The 19,902-nt window shown below is 37.1% G+C and overlaps 1 protein-coding gene across 5 annotated transcripts in view; it reads right to left on the bottom strand.

Moving 5' to 3' along the window:
* The window catches only part of LOC150108645 (plasminogen receptor (KT)), a 155,502-nt gene that overhangs the window by 100,440 nt on the left and 35,160 nt on the right, over positions 1–19,902 (bottom strand). The window lies entirely within an intron of this gene.

The following is a 19,902-nucleotide window of genomic DNA, read 5'->3' as shown; positions in this document are numbered from 1 at the left end:
AAGCATTTCCTGGAGCTGATTGTGGCTCTGATCACCAACTCCTCATTGCTGATATGAAAATAGGTTTAAAAACAAATAACATATCGACCCAGATTAGACTTCACAGGAATTACTGAGACATATAGCAGAGAGATATAGTGGAAAATAAATTTCTAGAACTAGGAAAATGACCCCAGAAGAACTTTGGGATAAAACTGAAATAATAATATTGGAAACTGCAAGTCAACGTTGCCCAAAAAATCCAGAATCAACACACCCTGAAAATCAAATGAAACTCTGAAACAAGTTGAGAAAAGAAGAGAAATAAAGTCAAAAGGACTTTCAATGGAAGATGATAGGCAAATCTATAGTGAGTTATCCAAGCACATCAAAAAACTTTGCATTAAAGATAAAAACAGCTCTATCATCAACATATGGAGAGAAATTGAAGATCACTCAAGTGAAAATCAAACCAAAGACCTAGTTAGCAAAATAGGTCGTTGAATAGTAAATCAAGGCTGTTGAATAGTAGAAATTTAAACCAAAGTATTAAGGTATAGCTGATGTCAATAATTGTATTCTTACAGATCTAATGGCATCCTTAATAGATAGAAAGACTATTGCTCAAATCTATACAAATATAATTCCGTCTCATTCAACAAATAAAACACCAGAGACTTCCATTAGGAACCTTGAAATTTGAAAGAAGAGGTTGAAGAAGCTCTAAAAAAACCCAGAAAAGGGAAACCCTGGGCCATAACCAAATATCATGTGAACTTCTCACATATCTAGGACCCATAGGAATCAAAATCATCAGAAAAATTTGTAATAAAATCTGGGAAAGAGGAGATTGGCCTGATGATTGGGTAAAGTCCATTTTTATCCCAATACACAAAAAAGGAAATGGCAATGAATGCAATAATTATAGAACCATAGCCTTGGTCTGACATGCAAACAAAATTTTTCTATATTATTAAAGGACTTAAACAATATGTCGAGCAACAACTTCCTGCAGAACAGGCAGGTTTTAGAAAAGGATGTGGAACCAGAGATCATATTTCTAATCTAAGGCACTTGGTTGAAAAGACTCAAGAATTTAATATTCCCTTGTATGTGCTTCATTGAATATGCCAAAGCATTTGACTGTATCAGGTGGGAGGACCTGTGGAAAATACTAAGTAAAATGAGCATCCCAGAACACTTGACACACCTTTTAAAACAACTTTATGAGAGGAATCAGGCTGCAGTGAAGATGAATGGATGGATAAACATCTCAGTAGTTCAACGTTGAGAAAGGTGTGAGAGAAGAATGCATACCCTGACCTAGTTTTTATGGAGAATATATTATGAGAAAGGCACTTAATGGATATGATAGCAGTTTTTCAGTTGGTGGCAAAAAAATAATCTTATGTGATACTGTTCTTATTGCCAGCACCAAGAGAACTGGAGTCCCTTATTAAAAGAGTTGAATGGGAAAGATCGAAATATGGTTTAATCGTGATAAAACAAAATACATGGCCATAGATGATAATTTTGCCCACAACACTGACTTCGAGGAGGTGAATGACCTTGGAGCTCTAATAAGCACCAAGAGTAGATTTCAACCAGAAATTAAAAGCAGAATTACCATGGCAAGGTAATAGTGCATTTGCAGAAAATATGTTAAGACAAACATTTCTGTCATCATTAAATCAAGACTGGTCAGTAGCTTGGTGTTTTTGATTTTTATTTATGGTGCTGAATCTTGGATACTCAGCAAGAAAGATATAGACAAGATAAACAGCTTTGAGATGTGGTGCTGGAGAAGGATGTTGAGAGTCTCCTGGATGGACAAAAGGTCTAATGAAAGTATAATAAGTCAACTAAAAATTAAGAGGTGGCTATGTGACATTGTAAATAAAAGAATTCGCAAATATTTAAATCATATTTCAAGATGCAAAAATGACAACCTGGAAAAACTTATCATTTGGGGGAAAATGGAAGGACAAAGAAAATGAGGATGCCCAAGACTAAGATGGTTGGACCAGATTAAAAAGATCACCAAACTTACTTTGGAGTTGGCCACTGTTGCCACAAAAGACAAATAATTGGAGAGACATTGTGGCTAGTGTCACAAGTCCTCAGCACGAGGAGCAAGAAGAAGATTCTTTCAATTATCCAATCACAATTGAAGAGCAATTTGCTCGATAACTGAAGATACAAGTGGTGCTATACCAGAAGTTAGCTGGCGCACTGACTCATTCAAAGGTTAGTCAATTGAAATGATATTCATATGAAGGTTGGGTTATTGAGAGGTCACTGTATTATGACTCTTTTCTTCAACGTTCTTTTCCAATTCAGACTTTCTGTTTGGCAAGGTAACGTTTGTTTATAGAATGATGGATAGCTAAGTTGAGCACTTGTAAGGAGAAATTATTCAAAGGGGATGTGGGAATCGAAGAAACAACTATCTTCAGAGTTTGCTTAAGTTAATTTTAGCAATAATATTTCACGCTGGATCTTAAGAAAATAAAGAAATGGACAAACTCAATGCTTTTGAAATGATATGCCTAAGAAAAATCAATAGAACAAACTGGAGAGAAAGAAAAACAAATGAAAAAGTCAAAGAAGGACTTAACTTTAAAGAAACAATAATTACAGCACTAAACAAGAGCCAACTAAGCTGGTTTGGACATGTTTCAAGAATGAACCCAGAAAGACTACCACACATATTATTAAATGGTAGAATTGAAGGACAACCCAGCAGAGCAAGACTAAGAAAGAAATGGATTGACAACATTAAAGAAAGCACCCACTTAAACTCCCTAATAGAACTTCATAAAAAAGACAGCAGATAGAAAGAAATGGCAAAATTTGTCTTTGAGGAACTCAACCAGCCATGAGCAGAAGAGAATAAAAACATTTCACACCATACAAGTAACTGACTTTTGAGTACGAAACAGGTAAGGAATTGGACTATGTATACAAAGGAAACATGTTCTAATAATGAGAATTCTAATGAAGAGGTTGATGATACATCCTTATACCTTGTCTTTATGTATTTTCATGGATACCATACCACTTCACCCAAACTGATTGCCACCAATCCTCCATTTCATTTAAGCATGTAAATACATCAGTAACTGTAGGCCAACCTCTATTCACTGTCTAGGTTCAAACATACTGAGCCAACTAAGTACCTCTGTAGTACAACTGGAAGAACAATGGGATATTGCACCCTTCAACTGGAAAAGACCTGAGTTTGATTCTCATCATGATGAGAGGAATCTTTATATGGGCATTTACAATTGAAGGTGAGTGAGTCAATCTCATAGGTTTTAATATAACTCCTCCTGAGAAGCGAGCCCTCTCAAACCTAAAGAAGAACAAAGATATAATCATCCTAAAGGCAGATAAAGGCAACTCGACAGTTATTTTGAACACCAAAGACTACATAAGGCAAATCAGCCAACAGGACACACATAATTGACAGACAAAAAAGTACTGTTGGTGGTGGCAGTAGAGGGCATTATGTGTAGTGGATGTTTAAGTAGAGGAGACTGTGAGTTGTTGTGTAATGTGCCCTTTCACACTTATTTTGATTGTATGGAATGTGTGCATGACACAGATCTGACTGGTGCAATAAATTTAAGTCATTTCAGGCTCAATGCTAAATCTTAAAATTATATTAAACCATATTAGAGCATAAACATAAATCTTTTTAAAAAAAGTAACAGAATTTATACACAGAAGAGTCAAGAAATTTTTAAGTTTCTTGAATTTGTCACCCCTTTAGAGTGCATTCATTACCTTTCTAGACTAAAGGAACAATTTATAGAATCAGCTCTAACTATAGCAAACACTATTATAGTGAAATCAATCACTACAACAAATGTCCAAACCTGGCTAAAGTATTATAACAAACTGTTTCTTTAGTCCATATGAGTGTTATGTTGACTGCATTACATTATTACATCTAAATCCCCATTCTAAATATCAAGCAAACCTTTTATGGAGGATGAACCAGGTCTTTAAAGGAAAAAATCACTTTCACCTGAATTATAGTAAAACATATTAAACAAAATTATCAAGCATATTAGGCTAAAGGATTCTTGAGACAGATTTCAAAGTTCAAATTATTCTCTCTCTCTCTCTCTCAGATTCACCTAATATGTAATTATGGAGGAATTATATTCTTTCAGAATATCAATATATGTGATAAAACTTTTCAGCACTGCAATGTAAACAGTCAAGTAAATAAGTAGATATTCAAGAGTTTTTGTCTACAACAAAACACAGGTCTCTTAATGATAATGATAACAAGCAGCTAAAAACTTCTTTCACTCACAAATGAACAAGAACTTCTGGTGAATCAAGATGACTCTTTCTACCTCTTATTCTTCTGACAATCAGTAGTTACCATAAACAATGAGAACATTTCTTCTTAACTATTTAGCATCTATAGCACTGATTACTGCACATAAGAAAATATCTGAGATATATCACCATGTTGAAAGCTCATCTCTTAAAGACCAGCCTACTTAGATAAATAAATAGCGTGCCCTTGTGTGAACTAAGTTCGAGTCCGAATTTCACCGTGAGCCTATCTCTTCAGGACTAATACACAAAGAAAGGCTGTAAGGCTATGAAAGACTAAAGTGCAGTAAGCCAAAGGTTAGATAATTTAGAAGTCTAAAGATAAGAAACGGTGCTTTTTTCAAGAGTGCGATTCACATAAAATACATCACTTTCCTTGGCAATGGTTTTGATTGAGAATGATGAAATTTAGAGAGCACATTTAACAATATTTTTTCTACTGAGTATTCTGCATTTCATTTTCTAATTACAGAATAGGCTGGCAATGCTTGTAAAAATGCTAATGGATTCCTGTAAATAAACAGTGAAAAAAAAACTTTGTCAGTTTTTTTTTTTCACTGAATCCATAAGTTCCATTGATACCATCATGAAATGATCTCTCCTTCCTATTTATGGCATCCTCTAAGCCACTATCTTTTGCCAACTGTTCTTTCAATGCTTGGGTATACATTTCTTACTACATACAGGGTTTGAATCAGTAATGGCTGATCCAGAGCATTAACACAAATAGGTTTCCATTGCCATGCTTCTTACATTCCTTGAACTTTCTTTTGCCAACTGTTTCTTTTATACTTGCCTCCTTTCTCACTATGAGTGACAAGCACAACCTTCTATTAGCCATTTGACACATGTTCTTAGTTGAACTATACAATCTGCATAAAAAATTGCTGACACAAAGAACTAGATTACTGCAAATATAGAGTACATTAATGAGAATATAATAGCTCTAGTAAGTTCAATGAATCATCACAAATTACATAAAGTTATTTAGGTAAGTAATGGGCAATCAACATCATCCTCAAATTACTGATATGTACTACCAAAGGGTGTACAAGATACTATGAGAATACAACATGAAAAGCTAATGTTGTTACTACTTCTTATTAACAACTTGGGGTGCTTAAGGGTCAAAGCTGTATAACTGAGAGGAGACCTCCACACAGACTTCAAAGGAATGTGGAGAACTGACCAGAGCTTCTGACCTAACATCCAATTCTCACCTTCTCGTGGTGCACCCTATTGGCTATCTCCTGGATACTGAACAAATGAGGATGGGCTGGCAATTTGGCATTTAGCTGACCAAACTGTATTCTTATTGGTTAAACCAAAATAAAAAATGATGGTACAACATGACAAAATTTCATGCCAGCTGGAGCGTCGCCTGATTAAACAAGGCACTCATTGTTTTCGCCAGGAAACCAGGGCACAGCGAAAAGTCAGCTACTGGAACAAATCTGAAAGCACACCCCAACTCAACATCACTAGAGTTAAAGATCTGTACTATCAACATAAGAAGCCTGAATGGCAAAGAAATGGAGCTAGCTGAGGAATTAGATAAGTACCAGATCGACATAATAGGGGTGACTGAAACAAAAAAGACAAAAACTAGTGAGATCTTTCTAAGCAATAAATACAAAATGTTATATTCAGGCAATGACAATCAAGGAAAAGAAGGAGTAGCCATAGTATTCAACACAAAATACGAGGCTAATCTTCTTGAATGGCAGCCAGTCTCAAGTAGAGGAATGTGGGCAAATATGAGAATGGGGAACTGGACAATGAGATTTATTTGTGCCTATGATCCCACAGAAGTTCTACTAAGGTAGAAGTGGAGGAATTTTTTTGAGGCTTTAGAAAAAGCAACTGACATAATGAAAAAGGAAAAGTTGGTCCTTGTTGGAGATCTAAATAGAAGAGCAGGAAATGATTGTCCGACATACAAAAATATTTTGGGAAAATTTGGAGAAAAGAGCAAAGCTAATAATAATGGCAAATATCTGTTGGATTTCTGCTCAGACATGGAATGGTTATTACTAACACCATGATCCAACATAAAAATGTGCACAAATTCACATGGAGAGAAGAGACAAGGAATAAGAAAAGTCTCATTGACTATGTTATTGTTGATAGTGATGTTTTCTTCCTGGTGCAGAACACCAGTGTGTACAGAGGATTTGAAATTGGAAGCGATCGCTATTTAGTCTTGAGCAGGATAAAATTGAATTTCATATTGAAAAGAATAACATGTAAGAAAGTTTTAAAGTGAATAAAAGTTGAGCATCTCTCAGATGTGAACTGTAGACTAAAATACACAATGATTATTGAAGAAAAAATGAAAGAGTTTGAGAACAGGAACCAAACCTTGGAGATTCAGTGACAAGCGTTGAAGAAAATCCTGATTGATTCAGCTAGAGAGGCATGTGATGAGGTTGTCTGCAAGGATAGAAAAATTATTTTTCTATTCTTAAAAAATAATCTTTCCTTGCCAATTCTGTTTAAATGACAATACCACCTGAGATTAGCTCTGTTAATGCATTCCTGGATGCTGACAATGTCAAGTTCTTTCCTAATATCCTCGTTTTTAATATGATATTGGCATTGATGCCATCTGTTCACGCCTCTAATCTTTCTCAGGACTCAACATATCTGCAGACTCTAGTCATTGGTCAAGTGTTTTACTTCTGACCCAACTCTCAGATCCATAAGTTAAAACTGGTTTGAACATTGTCTTGTATACAGCCAATTTAGTGTTGCGACTAATTTCTCTCTAATTCCATATGAATTTATTCAATTGACTTCCTACCACACCAGTCTTGTTGATTCTGTTGTCTATTTCCATATTTAATTTACCCTTTGCACTAAAAATCGTGCCTAAGTAGCTGAATAAGTCTCATTGTCCAGTTCCCCATTCTGATATTTGCCCACATCACTCTACTTGAGACTGCCTGGCATTCAAGAAGATTAGCCTAGTATTTAGTGTTGAATACTATGGTTACTCTTCCTTTTCCTTGATTGCCATTGCCTGAACATAACATTTTGTATTTATTGCTCAAAAAGATCTCACCAGTTTTTGTCTTTTTTGTTTCAGTCACCCCTATTATGTCGATCTAGTACTTATCTAATTCCTCAGCTAGCTCCATTTCTTTGCCATTCAGGCTTCTTATGTTGATAGTACCGATCTTTAACTCTGGTGATGTTGAGTTGGGGTGTGTTTTCAGATTTGTTTCAGTAGCTGACTTTTTGCTGTTCACCCTGGTTCCCTAGCGAAAACAACTGGGCCTTGTTTAACCGGGCGACACCTCAGCCGGCATGAAATTTTGTCATGTTGTACCATCATTTTGTATATTGGTTTAAGCCAATAAGAATACAATTTGGTCGGCTAAAATCCCAAATCGCCAGCCCATCCTCGTTTGTTCTGTATCCAGGTAGATACCCAACAGGATGCACCACGAGAAGGTGAGGACTGGACATTAGGTCAGAAGCCCTGGTTGGTTCTCCGCATTCCTTTAAAGGCCATGTGGAGGTCTCCTCTCAGTTATACAGCTTTGACCCTTAAGCACCCCTTGAGACATTAAAACACATCCAAGTTTGCAACTTCTATTCCTTCCTGAAAGAGCTTCCTTGAAACACAATTTGCTTACTTGCAGTCTTTTAATAATAAAAATGACTTCAATTAGTCATTTTTATTTCAATCTTAAAATTCTGTGATGTTATGTCAGTTTTTAAATTGATTCAGCCAACCATTGTTGCATCCAAATTGTTTAGCAAATTTTTCCACTTGAGCCTTCAAGATTGGACTATCTACTGAGAATTCAGAACTTCTTTGTATAGTAAACTATTGAAGCAATGTCCCATTGACATTTTCAAGCTTGCACTTTATAAATTTTTTTGGTTCAGTTATGTTGCTTTTGCAGTATTGATATGTAAACGTCTATAGTCTTCCAGCAATGTCAACACTGTTGATGAAGACAAAGAAAACTTTTTACACACTTCATTATTATTTGCACAACATTCCAACTCGAGAATAATTTTGGCTTTTTTTTTTGCAAACTGAGAGAGACTTCCTTTTAGTAGACATGCTTCCGAAGGGCTCACTTTAGTGAATACAGGCATGGCAAACCCGAGGCACCTGATGCTGGACCATGCCTTACTTCATGTAATATACATCTGTTATATTATCTGTAGACTGGTCCCTCCCCTTTTTTCTTTCCTTCTTTCTACCTTCCCCCCAATGCTATTAGAGTATTCGAGGGCTAGGGATGAATCTTTCCTATTTTGCTATTTCATCTTATGTGGAAAGGGCCTCTGCAACCCTACCACTTTCTTCTTGCAGTGACTTCACTCCAAAATGCTACTATGATTGTGCCTAATAAAGCATCTCATGCTGCACCGGCTGTCATGCAAAATAATCAGAGCCATGTTCCGGGCTTAGGCAGAGGGCCCTGTTCGAGAAGTATATTACAGTCTCCATCAAAAGTCAGTGATACTGTGTATGAGCAACACAGAACATATAAGATTAATCTTAGAAAGGAATTTTATATAGGCACATGGAATGTCCAGGGTTTACAGATGGCTACTCTTGAGATTGTCTGTAAAGAGATGGATAGGTATAAAATTGAAATCTTGGGAATTACAGAGACCAGATGGAATGGAGAAGGTCACTTCAAAAGACATGATGGTAAGCTAGTTATTTACTCAGGTGGTGACCCAAAACATCATGGGGTAGCTGTGATACTGAAGACAGCTCAGGCAAGAAGCCTTCTTGGTTATAACCCCATTAATGATAGGATACTCTCCCTTAGACTTAAGGCTCAGCCTACCAATGTATCAATTGTGGTAGTTTATGCACCCCACATGGATAGGCCTGAAGAAGAGAGTGAAGAATTCTATGAAAACTTACAAACTGTTTTGGACTGCCTACCAAGGAGAGATATACTGTACATCTTAGGAGACTTAAATGCAAAAGTGGGAAAGAATATGAGAGTCAGGCCGAAGTGTGGCATGTTTGGTCTGGGTGAACGTAACACCCATGGTGAAAGATTGTTGGAATTTGCCCGTGCTAACAGATTAGTTATTACCAATACCTGCTTCCAGAAACATCCACTACGGACCTATACTTGGACATCTAACATTGATAGGTCAAGGCACTAGATTGATTACATCCTGACTCTCAAGGATGGAAGGAGGACTTCTCAGAACACTAATAGAAGGTAAAGTTCCTGGGAAAAGAGGCAGGGGTAGACCATCAATGAGATGGATGGATGGCGTGTGTGGAGTGACTGATCTTCAGAGAGTTGAGGCCGCCAGAAAAGCAAACAACAGGACTACATGGCGAGGCCTGGTGTAGAACATCACCGAGCATCAGAGTGACCATACGGCATCTGTAGATGCCCAGTGAACATAGAGAGAGAGATTTTACAGCTGTGGCATTATTTGGATAATGTGAGAGAGGAGGGCTGGAGGTTAGACACTGGAGAGGTAGGTAGAGTGGGGATGTTCCCCAAGGACTAGATTAGGTTATAAACTGGTCCATAATCTGATGCAGGTGGTCATAAATGCTAAGTCCTTCCACTTTTGTCTATTCCATGAGCTACCTGAGCAATTAAGAATGTTTGCACAGTTAACAAATTTTGTACGGTATATTCATGTAGTACAGTAGTTATAAAAGTGAGCAAATATATGGGAATATGCATAAATTAAAATCAGTATGGCTTTTTGCTCATTACAGCCACAACAAAGTTCAACTGTATTCTACTCATTCAGAACAAAAAAAACTATTTTTCACTCTCTTACTCATATGCTCTAAAAGTACATTCCCTCAATCTGTCCTCATATTCACTTGCCTCTGGTTTCTAATGTTTGCTTATCACACTAGTATCCAGGTGACCAGATCTTACACAGAAATTCAGAGATGTGGTCTGATCAGGGCATTCTGATCAGACCACATCTGATCAAAATTATGGCAGCAATTTTTAACTTCCAGAACTTTTGCAATGTGTCACCTAAACTTCTCTATCCACTATGACCACACCATCTCTCTCTCTCTCACATTCTGGAGCAAAGTGCCACCAATACAATACTCTTCATTCTATCTCCTTTGTTGACATGGATGACTTCACACTTAGCAACAATGGCTTGGTATTTCCATTCATCTGCACCAACCCCTATTCATATCAGAGCATTCTGCCATTTCTCTCTCTCTAAGTCTGGCATCATCTCCAAACAAAGGAATATCTCCTCTTCAACACTGAACACTACCATCACTATATAAATTAAAAAACAGTAGTCCAATTCTGGAACAGAATTTTTTTCTGGTAAACTATCACTCTTCTTTTTCGAGACATCACTCCTCCATACAGACTTTGCAGCTTTCTCAGTTAACTATTCTTGTGGCCAGGCTAAAAGTTAATTATCTATCCCCATATACCTAAATTTTAATAGCAGTTTAGTTATGTGGTATTATATCAAACACTTGAAAATTTACTAAATGCACCTCCACTGCCCAGCACAGTTATTATCTAATTAATATAAGTCAATGAAACAAGAATGCCCTTTAACAAACCCAGGGTATCTTCTGGAGAGATTCCCATTCCATCAATCCAAATTTGTATTTATCATTAATTAAACTCCAATACCCAATAAACAACTTAGTTAATAGTTTGTCACCGAATGATTTGGATCCCCATTCTCCTTATGGCACTATTTCCTTTCTTTCACTATTCAGTAACTGTTACTATTGGCAGACTAATTTTACACATTCTCTTAATATGACAGTCTCTTCCTTCCCCATTGTATTCAAGTTTAGTGTATTTCAGGGTACACTATAGTGAAACAATATAGATAATAGTCGCTGAGCATTTCTATAATACCTTCAGCTGATCTTGACCACATATTGCTTAAAGGAGATGCTTAAGGGTCAAAGCTGTATAACTGAGAGGAGACCTCCACATAGCCTATAAAGGAATGTGGAGAACCGACCAGAGCTTCTGACCTAATGTCCAATCCTCACCTTCTCGTGGTGCACCCTGTTGGGTATTGACCTGGATACTGAATGAACGAGGATAGGCTGGCAATTTGGGATTTAGCCAACCAAATTGCATTCTTATTGCCTTAAACTAAAATACAAAATGATGGTACAACATGACAAAAGTTCATGCTGGCTGGGGCATTGCCCGGTTAAACAAGGCCCCCTTTATTTTCACTAGGGAACATAGTGAACAGCAAAAAGTCAGCTACTGGAACAAATCTGAAAACACACCCCGACTCAACATCACCAGAGTTAAAGATCGGTAAAATCAACATAAGAAGCCTGAATGGCAGAAATGGAGCTAGCTGAGGAATTAGATAAGTACCAGATCGACATAACAGGGGGGGACTGAAACAAAAACTGATGAGATCTTTTTGAGCAATAAATACAAAATGTTATATTCAGGCAATCACAATCAAGGAAAAGAAGGAGTAGCCATAGTATTCAACACTAAATACTAGGCTAATCTTCTTGAATGGCAGCCAGTCTCAAGTAGAGTGATGTTGGCAAATATCAGAATGCGGAACTGGACAATCAGACTTATTTGTGCCTATGATCCCACAGAAGGTTCTGCTGAGGTAGAAATGGGGGAAATTTTTGAGTCTTTAGCGAAAGCAATTGATACAATGAAAAAGGAAAAGTTTGTCCTTGTTGGTGATCTAAATAGCAGAGTAGGAAATGATTGTGACACATATAGAAATATTTTGGGAAAATTTGGAGAAAAGAGCAAAGCTAATAATAATGGCAAATATCTGTTGGATTTCTGCTCAGGACATGGACTGGTTATTACTAACACCATGTTCCAACATAAAAATTTGCACAAATTCAAATGGAGAGAAGAGGGATTAGAAAAGTCTTGTTGACTATTTTATTGTTGTTAGTGATGTTTTCTCCCTGTTGCAGGACACCTTAGTGTACAGAGGATTTGAAATTGGAATTAATCACTATTTAGTCTTGAGCAAGATAAAATTGAATTTCATATTGAAAAGAATAACATGTAAGAAAGTTTTAAAGCGAATAAAAGTTGAGCAGCTCTCAGATGTGAACTGTAGACTAAAATACACAGCAGCTAGAATTGAAGGAAGTAAAAGAAGATGGTTTAATGTTAAATCTGGAGTGAGCAAGGATGTACATTATCCCCTATGTTATTCATTATCTATATGGATCATATTATAAAGGAAAGTGGTATTAAACATGGTATCAAAATTTGAGATGTTAATGTCAGCTCTTTGTTTTATGCAGACGATGTTATACTGCTAAATAAATCCGCTACAAGTCTGCAAGATTCCCGGACTAAATTGAATAACTGTTGTAATAGATATGGTATGAAGGTCGGCAATAAAAAGACAATGACAATAGACAGATTCGTTGAAAATGTCAACTGCGTTGTGAACAGAGAACCTGTCGAACAAGTAAAACATTTCAGTAACTTAGGCACGATTTTTAGTGATGATGGTAAATTAAATATGGAAATAGACAACAGCATCTACAAAGCTGGTATGGTAGGAAGTCAAATGAATAAATTCATATGGAATAAGAGAGAAATTAGTTAGAACACTAAATTAGCTGTATACAAGACAGTGTTCAATCCAGTTTTAACTTATGGATCTGAGAGCTGGGTCAGAAGTAAAACACTTGGCCAAAGACTAGAGACCGGAGATATGAGAGTCCTGAGAAAGATTAGAGGCGTGAGCAGATGGCATCAATGGCAATATCATATTAAAAAGAGGATATTAGGAAAGAACTTGATATTGTCAGCATCCAGGAATGCGTTAGCAGAGCTAATCTCAGGTGGCATGGTCACTTAAAACAGAATAGGCAAGGAAAGATTAGCAAAACAAGTGTTCTCTGCCAGGTTGGCAGAAAAACGACCCAGAGCAAGACCAAGATATAGGTGGATTGATATGGTACAATGTGCCTTGGACGATAGAAATATAAGATCTGATAATGTTGGAGTCTTGATAATTAACAGTCTGATTTGGAAGAAAATTGTAGTTAGGAAGTTAGTAATGATGTAAATTTTTCATGTAGTATTATCATATCCTGTACACTCCTTGAGGGTATATGGCAGAAATTTGATTATGCCTTTTCTTCTGCAGGCCATAACTGTAGAATTCTCTAGGATTTTGCTTTTCTGTCTCTGCCAATTTCCTTTCATTTATGCTAACTTCTCCTTCCTTACTACACTCCACTTTACTTGCTTGCAGAGGAGGATTACTCTTCATGCAGTTGATGAGCACCTTCTTCCGCAACATTCCTTTCCTCTATAGTGTCAACATAATTTCATGATTCATCCAAGCTCTCCACACTACTTATCTTTTTAACTTTAAGCATACAGTATGACATTTTCATCAGCAACTAATCTCGAATCTAAACAGGCACTACAAGGGTTGTGCAGGATACTATGATAATACTGCACATAGTACTAGCATCCTATTAAGAATTTTCTTCCAAATTAATCTGTTATTTGTTCAGGCCTCTAATGTTGTCACATCTAACCTTAATGTCTTCTAAAGCATTTTTAACTGCATTAATCCATCATTTAGATCTTGGTTGTTCTCCGAGTCTTTTTCGTGCCAAGCATCCAACATCTGTTTTGCTAGCCTTTTCTCTTTCTGTTTAAGTGATCATACCACCTTAGATTACACACATTCTTAAATGCCAACATCAAATTACTTTCTAATATCTTTATTTAAAAAAAAAAAAAAAAAAAAAAAAAAAAAAAAAAAATGTTTATTTCTTCTTCACATTTTTTTTTTTTTTTTTTTTAAAATGGTTCAATTTAAGTCAAAATTGATATACAGGTGTCCCGAATGTCCTGAAATATTTTATTAAGTCATAAAAAATCAGAAAAATTGGTATATTAGAGTGCGGTTTGCATGAAAGTGAACTGTGAGGAGGGGGATTTTTTTTTTTTTTTTTTCCCCGTGGGAAGAAAAAATTTACTTCAAATTTTCACCAATAAAAGGTGAAAATAGTGACGACAGTCAGAATAGTATCAAAAACTTATTTAATCATATGCAGGAAATCCGTTACATATCACTACAGTAATTGTTCAATGTGCCTGCTAGCACAAGCAATTACATTCTGCAAGCCAGCGAGAACACCATTTAAAGAAGCGTGGAGCATATCCAGGTTGATGCAAGCAACTTCGCATCGAATGACATCTTTTAAATCCGCTAAGGAAGATAGGCTACTCAGGTACACTCATGACTTCAAATAGTCCCACAACCAAAAATCTACCGGTGTCAAATCCGGGAACAAGGGGGGGGGCATGCAGAGTTGCAGTTATGGCTGATGAGTCGTTCTTCAAATGTGCTAATGAGAAACTGCTTCACAGGAGATGCAATATGAGGTGGTGCTCCATCCTGCATGAACATGACTGTGTGAAGAATATTCTTTTCTCGCTGGCATGGTACTTTTTCATGGAGCATTTGCAAGGATTGACATGATTCTATAAGCAGCAGTTGGAGAGAATATGTGCACTTTATTTATTATAATATTACAGTAATCTACCATTTATCCAACCACAATGGGAAAGCAATCTGATGTTCTGATAACTAAAATACAATTACAGTGTTGTTGTTGTACCAGAAGGCAGTTGACATGCAAGGGTTGATTAATTGAAGGGTTGTTGTTTTGAAAGTTGGACAAATTGCAGATTACTGTATTATCATTATTATAGTAACCTCCAAAGAGCCAGCAGATACAGTCTATTAACAAGCAAGAGATCTATCATTCCAGTCCTTTCACAACATTCAGATTTCACAACTCTGAATGTTGTGAAAGTTGACACATTCACAACATTCAGAATGTTGTGAATGTGTCAAAATCATTCACAACATTCTAGCAATGTATTCCACTCACCCACCATCCTCCATGTAAAAAATCTACTTCTCATGCCCTTCTTCACACAACTTCCAGGGATTACCACTCATTCTTCCCATTTCACCCTCCACTCTCTTTATAATCCCTTCTGTATAAATCTGGTAAAATCATTTCACTAACTTGGTTTCAATCATATCACCTCTTTTCCACCTATCCAGAAACCTTTATAATCCCATAAATGCTCTGCATAACCAACCTTTCATAAACCTTGATATTATTTTAGTCATTCATCTCTGGATCCTCTCTGTTTTTGTTGTGATGTGGAAACACATCACAACAAAAACTAGGTGACCAAATTTGAGCACAATAGTCCATGTGTGGTCTGATCAATGTCATATAACAGTGGTGCCATCACCTCCTTATCTCCATTTGTCAATGCACTTTGTATCATAGCAGTATTATGATGTGCAGTATTCATAACATTTGCAATGTGCCCTTGAAACTTTAGTCCACTCTCAACCATCACCCAAAAATCTCAAATCTCATCTACTTCCTGAAGCACAGCTCCACCAATACAGTATGCAGTCCAAAGTGCAGCACCTTTGGATGATAATATCAATGTCAATAAAGTTTTAATATCAATAAATGCAAGGTGCTGCCCAAAGTGCAGCACCTTGCATTTATCAACATTAAAACTACAACTCCACTCATTTGTCTCCAAGCTAAAAGTCAAAGGTAGAGTTCTGGTCTCAAGCCACTAGGAATACACCGAATATTCTTTTCCACCAAGATTGGAATCCATGGAATCAATTCCTGGCTGAGCAGGGCGACTGCATCATAGTCCACTTTCCAGCATAGAAGTGACATTAATTCCCCCCCACCACCACCACCAAAGAAAGGAAAAAAAAAAAAAGAGATTTTTTGTGCTTAACAGTGCGAATATTAATCAGCTGTCACTCGTGTAAATAGATAATATTGTCCTATAGTAATTGTTATGTTCTTCCACATACATGTAAGATTTTATGTTCTTATACAGTATCATGTCAAAATGTTAATGGCTTAAATTAAAAAAAAATGTAATTCACCTAATAACTGATATTTCGATGTAACCTCTCTGCCTGACTGCAGAGAACCAAAAACTGCACATAAGATTGTTAAACATAACAATCTTGTGTACAGATTAATCCTGTACATAAGATTGTTATGTTTACAATAAAAAAAATTTATCTATCTCTCTCTCTCTATATATATATACATGAAGATGGTTCCATAAGTTTCTAGCCTGACTAACTTTTAGAGGTGAAATCATCTGTGTCAACATAATCAACATCATCCCTTTTACTCCCTTTACTTCAACAAACTTTTCACATCTTTGAATTAACATTTCTATGCTTTGAAAAAATAGTTTGTACTTTTGTCTGCAAAATGGCCTAAAACTGCATCTTTTACCTCATTGTCATCTGCAAATTTTCTTCCTTGAAGGTCTTTCTTCAGTTTCGAGAAAAGGTAATAGTCAGTGGGTGCTAAATCTGGATTGATGGTTGAGTGTTCAATCTTTTGGGATTGCTGGGGAATTCTCTTGATTGACTTCAAGGTACCACCATAAATGCAGAATATTATGCTTCACTCCTGCACAAAGCCATAAAGGAGAAGAGATGAGGAATGCTGAGTCATGGTATTCGCCTGCTTCACGACAATTTCCTTGAAGTCCATATGGCTATTGTTGTGAAGCTGCAGTGAAGGACTGTAGCTTCCAAGATTGTTAACAAAATCTTCATAATAAAGGACCATGGTTTCATCCCCAGTGACAATGGATTCCAGCACTGTTCTCTAATTCCCTTGGCAAAGCTCTAAAAACATGCAGGAACAGGTAACATGGTGCTCTTTCTGAATTGAAGAGAGAAGTCAGGGATAAACCTTGCATTGATCTTCGTCATGTGAAGCTTCTTGTGAACGATGTGAAAGACAGTTGTTATAGAAAGCCCCAACATAGCTGAGATTTCTTTGAGCATCAACCTTCTGTCATTCAGCAGTTCCATCTCAAAAAGAGAGACATTTTCCTCAGTCGTCACTTCCACAGGCCGACCATCACAAGAATCACTTTCGATGCTCTCCCTAGGCAAAACTGTTTAGCCCATTCCTTCATGGTGGAATATGAAGGAGAAGCTTCCCCACAAACACCATCCAAATACCAATCGTTGTTTGATGGCACTTGTAGAAAGTCCTTTGGTGAAAATATTTATCACAGCGCAGTACTCAATTTTAAACATTACAGCAACTTAGCATGCCATGTGTCAGTCAAACGAGTGCCTCCAACTGAATGACGCAAGGAGAAAGTTGAAACTAGTACAATAAAGTCCACAATAGATGGTGCTATCTGTCACACATGCTGTTTTAAAATTGGCACGAATTTTGTATGTCAGGCTAGAAACTTTTGGAACCTACCACATATATACAGGGTGTTCGGGATAAATTTGACAGTTTCGTAAGGAAAAAGAAAATCTTCTTTTTATCTATTAAATTTAATGAATTGACAAAAAAACATTACAGTCAGAGTTAATTACAATACTATCAACAAGATTTACTCAAAATAACCACCATTAGCATCGATCACAGCTTCAATTCTGCTTCGGAACCTCGAACAAGCTGATGCTACAGTCTCCCTGGGAAGGGCCGCAAAAACTGTTTTAATTTTATCCATTAACTGGGCTTTTGTATTACTGGAAGTGCGATTGGTGTCTTTTTCAACTGCGCCCCATACAAAATAATCCATGGGGTTAAGGTCTGGGGAGTTTGGAGGCCAAACATTTGGACTGGTGAAGTCGTAGAAATTTTCAGACAACCATTTTTGACTTTTCCCAGAGGTGTGGCAAGGGGCCGAATCCTGCTGCCATACATACGGCCTACCATTGGCTACCCTTGTTATCCAGGGCTTGACTACAGTTAGCAACTCCACGAACAAAGCCCGAATTCCAATGCCAGGGTTCTTCAACACCTGTTCCTGCAGATTTGCGAGGAATTCTGCTGTACGAACGCAATCAGATCGTCTACTAGGGATCTTTCTTCTTGCTACATCCTCGTAGTCACCATTGCAAGTCTCTAGTTCATGCCTGATTGTTTTTACTGTATTCAGGGAGCATTGGGCAGCAGTCGTAATATCCTTATTTTGATGGCGGGCACGAATCATCATGATACAAGTTATTCTCTTCCATGATTCAGGTGGGTTCCAGCTATCCATCCTTTCTGACATCTTGTATATGAATGAAGAAGGGTCCAAACTTTTAAATGAAGAGAAGTGTGTGTTAATACATGTAACTTACGGAAAAATATAATTAATTATAAATATGTCAAATTTATCCCGAACACCCTGTATATATACGAGGGTGGTCCGAAAAGTTCTTGGCCTCGACCACAGATGGCAACACTATCGGAACGATTTTTTTTTCTAAGTTGGCACATCTGTCATAAGCATCCATGTGAAATTGCAAGTCATTCTATCAAATAGTTTGTTTTATACAGCTGTCTGAAGCAAAAGTGTTGTCTGTATCCCTTGAAATGAATAAAATTGAGTATCGGCAATTAAAAAATTCTTTATAAAAGGTTTAATCCCAAAAGGAATTCATTCGAATGTTCATAAAAGTTTATGGGCAGTCTTCTCCTTCATTTTCGACAATTAAGAAATGGGCTGCCAAGTTTAAACATGGCCGTACCAGCCTTGAAGATGATCCACGTGAAGGACGTCCAAAAAGTGTAACACCACCAGAAATCATTGATCAAGTGCACAATATGGTATTGGATCACCAGCCAGTCAAAGTGCATGAAACTGCTGAAACTATATACATTTCAAAAGAACGAGTAGGATATACTGGGTGATTATAAAATAACGTCAAGTGTTCAGATCCCTCTAGCGAGTAATGTATTGGATGAAACATACCAATATTCGGTAGACGTACACAGTGGAACATGGTGATTCGATTTAATAAAAAAAAAAAAGTACCAAAAGTCGCCAAAAGGGGAAATTTTGGCATTGCCAAATTAATTTTAGTAGGTGTGACTAATGAATGACTAAATGGCAAATGAGAGACAGCACACACCAATTTCATGACGTTTATTGTTAATTACAAATGAGGTTCAATATGACCACCATTCTGATGTTCCAGGAATTGCATACAGTGCATGACATTTTCCACAGTGGCTCGCAACATATCGAAATTGATTTGTCTCACGTGTAATGTTATTCAATCTTTCAAAGTTGGAATATTGGGTACATGTCCTTGAGACACAATGCTTTTAAGAAATCCCCACAGCCAAAAGTCACAAGGTTTGAGATCAGGCGATCTCGGTGGCCATGGCATGGGAAATGCATGACTAATGATTCTTCTGTCAGAGAAATGTTGTCGCAAAACACGCCGTACCTGAAGTCCGATGTGGGGTGGTGCACCATCCTGCATGAAGATGGTCGAATCGAGACATCCTCTTTGCTGCAGTTGTGGAACCACAAAGTTCTGTAGCATAATGGCATACTTGTTAGCATTGACGGAACAGGTCATTGGTCCATTTTGGAGATTTTCCTCGTAAAAATATTGGACCGATGATAAAAGATGCCGTAAATCCACACCACACTGTGACTTTGGGCGAGTGGATAGGCAACTGCAGACACACGTGCAGATTAGTTGCAGCCGAAATGTGACAGTTGCATGTGTTAATATCGC

The sequence above is a fragment of the Typopeltis vanoorti genome, chromosome 3 (genome assembly GCF_054136105.1).
Source record: "Typopeltis vanoorti isolate ZY-2024b chromosome 3, IOZ_Tvanoo_1.0, whole genome shotgun sequence".
NCBI classification, from domain to species: domain Eukaryota; kingdom Metazoa; phylum Arthropoda; class Arachnida; order Uropygi; family Thelyphonidae; genus Typopeltis; species Typopeltis vanoorti.
This window is presented reverse-complemented; position numbering and strand designations above follow the sequence as displayed.